The following is a 5,924-nucleotide window of genomic DNA, read 5'->3' on the forward strand; positions in this document are numbered from 1 at the left end:
TATGCGTATATATCACTAGTGCATGTATACATTTGTGTAGTAGGAAGCTGCTCAGAGTACTCATTTATAAAGTATACTTAAAGCACTTGACAGTATATTTGAGTGTGTGAGTGTGTGTGTGTGTGTGTGTGTGTGTGTGTGTGTGTGTGTGTGTGTGTGTGTGTGTGTGTGTGTGTGTCTGGTAACCGTGTGTTTGTTGGCTATGGCTCTTCCCCCAGTGTGTGTGTGTGTGTGTGTGTGTGTGTGTGTGTGTGTGTGTGTGTGTGTGTGTGTGTGCGGGCGCTCTGGTGGCTGTGTGTATTTGTTGGCCATGGCTCTGGCTCTTCCCCCGGTGTGTGTGTGTGTGTGTGTGTGTGTGCGCGTGCGGGCGCTCTGGTGGCTGTGTGTGTGTTGGTTGGCCACAGCTCTCTCTCCCGTGTGTGTGGGAGGCGTCTGTCTCTCGTTGCGGTCTGCGTGTATGATCACAGCAGTACCACATTCATTATCTTCATTACGCCAGTGGCCTCGATGCCCCCCTCAAACCTGACTGCAGCATTCATACCAGCTCTGCTCACACACACACCAGCCCTGCTCACACACACCAGCCCTGCTCACACACACCAGCCCTGCTCACACACACACCAGCCCTACACACACACACACCAGCCCTACACACACACCAGCCCTACACACACACACACCAGCCCTGCTCACACACACCAGCCCTGCTCACACACACCAGCCCTACACACACACACACACCAGCCCTACACACACACACCAGCCCTGCTCACACACACCAGCCCTGCTCACACACACCAGCCCTGCTCACACACACCAGCCCTGCTCACACACACCAGCCCTACACACACACACACCAGCCCTGCTCACACACACCAGCCCTGCTCACACACACCAGCCCTGCTCACACACACCAGCCCTACACACACACACACCAGCCCTACACACACACACCAGCCCTACACACACACACCAGCCCTGCTCACACACACCAGGCCTGCTCACACACACCAGCCCTGCTCACACACACCAGCCCTGCTCACACACACCAGCCCTACACACACACACACCAGCCCTACACACACACACACCAGGCCTACACACACACACACCAGCCCTACACACACACACACCAGCCCTACACACACACACACCAGCCCTACACACACACACACCAGCCCTGCTCACACACACACCAGCCCTGCTCACACACACCAGCCCTGCTCACACATACTTACACTGGGGGGGGGGTTCATTAGCAGCATCGGGCCGATGGGGAGGGGGAGGTTTTTCTAGTGAATCTCCAGCTGTGTTTATTGTGTTTTGTGTGTGTGTGTGTGTGTGTGTGTGTGTGTGTGTGTGTGTGTGTGTGTGTGTGTATGTGTTCACGTGTGTGTATATATGTGTTGAGACAAAGAGTGTGTGTCAGCTGTGGTATGTGTGAATGGGAGATGTGATAGAGCTATGGCCGTGCACTTGTGCAACACACACACACACACACACACACACACACACACACACACACACACACACACACACACACACACACACTTAAGCATTTTTCTTTTAAGGCATGATGTATTCCCATAGTAATGCCGAAGGTAATCTCTATTACAGCAGGGCTTTGAGAGCTTAATTACAGTAACACTGCACTTATGACACATTAGTATGAAATGAACCAGAGTTTAATGAGTGTCCGGGAGGAGCGTTTTCACCACTCAACACCCCCACCCTGCACACCCGTGCAGACCCAAACATCCTCACCTTCACGGGCGTCTTCATCCGCGCATGTCCCCCGTCCTCATCAGCACGGGTCCACTGGGCCCCAGCAGCGCTGACGTCTGTGCCGGGTCGGGCCTGTGTAGCGGTGTCCTGGTGTGCTGTGTGTGGTACGGCCCACTCAGCCCTATCAGCACTTAAATCACTGGCATGTTTGAACCAGCTCAGCCAGATGTAACCCAGTCTCCCCCCAAACACACACACACACACACACACACACACACACACACACACACACACACACACACACACACACACACCGTGCCTCTCCCCCTAATATATTAGTTATATCTTATTAAACCTGACATTCATATGACCTAAAATACTATATTATATAGTTACTATACTTTACTTATTAATTAATCTGCTTCTCTCTCTCTTTCTATTTTTGTTTCTCTCTGTCTTTTTCTCCTGTTCTCTCTGCTTCTCTCTGTTTTTCTGATTTCTCTCTCTCTCCCTCTCTCTCTTTCTCTGTGTTTGGCAGTGTTTCTCACTCACTCTCTCTCACTAGCCCTGTGTGTGTTTAAATCACTCTCTCTGTACACCATCCTTTCCTGGTCAGCAGATAAGATCAGTTATGCGCTAGCCGTAAACAGCCTCCGGCTCTCCCCCCTCTGTCTGTACTTTGCCATGGTCAGCCAGCCCCTCCCCCTCCGTCCCCCATCAGCCCCCGGGCCAGACTCCCAGCCTGGGCTCCTCCCACACATGCCTGTGGGACAGTGAGAAGGAAACATTTGATTATCAGATGTGTTGGTCTGACCATGGTTTTATTCAACTACACTTTCTTAAAGACAACTAAGCAGAATTCTGTCTTCATTGGAAAATTACGTGCACGGTATTAAACTGCAAATTGGGCCTGTTGTTTTGTGACTGTAGTCTGTATGTATGGGTGTGTTGGTTGTTGGTTTTAGTTTGACTGTAAATATGTGTATCAGTGTTTACCTGAGTAAGAATGTATGTGTACATAAGTGTGTCTGTCTGTATGCTTGAGTGAGTCTGTATGCATGTGTTGTGGAAATGTTGTATGCGTGTGTGTGTGTGCATGTACGTATGTGAGGGTCACACATGTTTATGGAGGACGAGAATAGCACGGGTGTGAGAGGAAGCTGTCTGACATTTCTCTGCAGAATCGGATCACGTTTCCAACTCTCAGACCATCTAACCTCTCTTTCCCTCTCTGCTGGCCTTCCCAAATGGATTCCAACGGGTTAAACAGAGCCCTGCCAAAAAGAATAGAGCGGATAAACACACACACACACACACACACACACACACACACACACACACACACACAAACCCACAAAGACCTCAAGGCCGACTGGGCCAACTGCACTCTGTAATGAAATTAGTCTTTCAGTCATATCCATTTCCTCTACAGTGAATAGGAAATTAGTCACTAGAATTAGTCACTAGAATTAGTCATTAGAAATTTGTTATTAACAGGACAAAGAAATGCAGAAAACACACACTTACCTCCTGTGTAAGTTGGGGACATTGTTTCATTGTCTAGTGGAGAAATGCTCTTGTTATCTGAGTTGCCAGTGACCAGGAGGAGGGCAATATTTGGGTCTCAGGGTCTGTAAAGAAAGATGAAATAAGTTCACATGTCTGTCTGTTACAAGTTGCTCTGTGGTACGCATTGTTGAGAAAACAATACAGTGAATATATACAAGGCAAAGAAGAACAAATTGGAATTTTTGGTTTTAAAGGTGGGCGAGTGACAGGCTGGGTTGGGGGGTCGGTGGGGGGTCGGTGGGGGGTCGGTGGGGGTCGGGGGGGTCGGGGGCAGTGTCCCCTCAGTGGCCCATGCCCCTCCTCCCCCTGCTCGGGTTGGTGGGGTGGGTTTGAAGTGGCTTGTGTGAAGTGTGCCGGGGTCAGAGGTTAAAACAACCACGGTTCCCTCTCCCCCTCTGGCTGTCTCCTCCCCCGCCTGTGTGTGGGTCACGGCTTTCATCGACCCCCCCCCTTTCATCGGTGTCTCCGGCCCCGCACGGGACACTCTAACCTTCCTCCTCTCTTTATTTTCTATCCTCTTTTTTTCTTTTTCCGCGCATGGCTTTCTCTCCTCAGTAAATCTTCGGCAGCGTCTGCCACTGTAGGCAGCCGGGCCAGCCGGGCCAGCCGGGCCAGCCGTGCGGTGGACGGCCTCCGCCGAGCTGTGCGCTGCTGGAGGGCTGTAGAGTGTGTAACTGCACCTAAACCACACGTCCACCCTTCCTCCCAGTAGAGTCGGGGCTGTGGACTGTTTGTGTGGGACAGAGTCCGTGTGAAAGCGTGAGACGGTGCAGACCTCTCTTTTCCTCCGACCCACGTAAGACCGAGGCGAACGGCTCGCAACCAAGTGAAAGCAATTTATGTTCGGCAGCACTCCGCGTCTCCGCACCGTTGATACGCCACAGATGGCGCAAAAAAACAAAAGACCCAATTAAGATTTGTAGCTCACACGCAGGCCCTCGCCGCCACACAAACGCTATCACACTTACACACATACTGGCGTGTTTCTCTCACCCACCGCCTCCGAGTGCCGCCAGCCAGCGCTTTCATTCCCCTCCACAGCTCCACTTAACGCCAGACACCAGCCTGAAGTATTACACAGCTCTGGAGGACAGGGAGCCATGTTGCAATCACCATTCTCATCATGGTTTCTGTTTTCTCTTCCTCTCCCATGTGCTGCTGGCCTCTGGTCTTTCTATCATCCCAACCACAGGTAAGGAAACACTTTGTGTGTGTGTGTGTGTGTGTGTGTGTGTGTGTGTGTGTGTGTGTGTGTGTGTGTGTGTGTGTGTGTGTGTGTGTGTGTGTGTGTACCCCTGAGCGTCTGTCTGCATGCTTCCTGTTAATGTTGTTAGCAGATATTTCATGTGACACCAGGCGTGACTTGCTATTGCATGTCTGTCTAGTGAAAGTGCATGTCATGTCTGCCGGACTGAGCCTCCCTACAGGGACTACAGAAATAATCCCAGAGTCCCTCACACGGCTCCTCCTCACAAACTCACTCAAAACAGTTTGTCTTCCGATTTAGATTAAATGGTTAAACACAGAATAAAGGAGCAGTTCCTTTCTGAACGGCGGCTCTGGGCTAGACATCTAGACATTACTAAACGATCAGGGAGCACATGCCTTACCCTTCCTACCACACTGCCATCAATCACCATAGAAACCTGGCGGCTGTCTGCATGTTGTCTTGGTTCTGTGCCTCCTCCAGTGTGACTCTGTTAGGGTAAACGTGTGAACTTCTGGGTCCAGAGGGCTGAGAGTCTCACACTACAGTAGCCTAATAATACAGTATAACCCTGTCTCACACAGCACCCGGGTACCCCACAAGGCCCCAGTATGTGTGCGGTCATTTTATTTTTAGATAGTGTATTATTTACCACAAAAATGAACTAAAAGCAAAGTTTTCAGATTTCTATCGTGACTTGAACGTTGTGCAGGAACTAGTCGCAGTGGCAGTCAGGTTGCTCCTGGGAAACTGCTGGTTGTGCTTGTGCTAAGCTAACCTACACACAGAGAATAGACCTCAAGTCCACTTTAACTACACACAGCGGAAAGATCTGGGAAGTGAATTTGCACTGGCCTAATCACACTGTGATTAATCAGTACACCCTTTCAGTAATGAAAGGTGCATTTTCATAGTTCACTTCAGTTCGCAGTGAACCGTAATAACTTACAATTGTAATAACTGTGCTTGTAGAGAGCAAAAATGTACTCCCGTGCATTTTAGGCTGTTTGTTATGTAAAAACGCTTTGTGCCTGTTACTGTGGTAGATAACGGTGGGTTTTTCCCATTAAAGCGAGCGAAGCAGCGGTATATTGACTAAATTCATACCACATCTAGGAGTTATTCACAAGTCTGTCACTTAACATTCAGTATCAGTGCATCTGCTTCTCTTTTCCCTGGACTCTTCATCTCCCTCCTCTTCCTCTCTGTCAGCATAACTCAGAGAGCGTTTTATCTAAACTCCGTTCCAGATGGTTTCTGTTAGGCCTCAGCGCTTGACAGCTACATGTTTTTTTCCTTTAGGTATTATTTTATACACCAAATATCACTGTGACTTCAAGCACCTAAATAGGACACTGTGGGGGGGGCGTATATTACTCTAGCAGGGCTGGAGTGGGGGGCATATATATTAAAAGCAATTACT

At 49.8% G+C, this 5,924-nt stretch overlaps 1 long non-coding RNA gene across 1 annotated transcript; it reads right to left on the reverse strand.

Moving 5' to 3' along the window:
• Nucleotides 1–2,467: 2,467 nt before the first annotated feature.
• Nucleotides 2,468–4,485, reverse strand: LOC143489554 (uncharacterized). The gene is made up of 3 exons (XR_013124709.1): nt 4,263–4,485; nt 3,253–3,356; nt 2,468–2,999 (listed from the first exon to the last, which is right to left on the reverse strand). It is a non-coding gene; the product is annotated as an uncharacterized LOC143489554 (long non-coding RNA).
• Between the last annotated feature and the right edge of the window lie 1,439 nt (nt 4,486–5,924).

The sequence above is a fragment of the Brachyhypopomus gauderio genome, unplaced genomic scaffold (genome assembly GCF_052324685.1).
Source record: "Brachyhypopomus gauderio isolate BG-103 unplaced genomic scaffold, BGAUD_0.2 sc63, whole genome shotgun sequence".
NCBI lineage: Eukaryota > Metazoa > Chordata > Actinopteri > Gymnotiformes > Hypopomidae > Brachyhypopomus > Brachyhypopomus gauderio.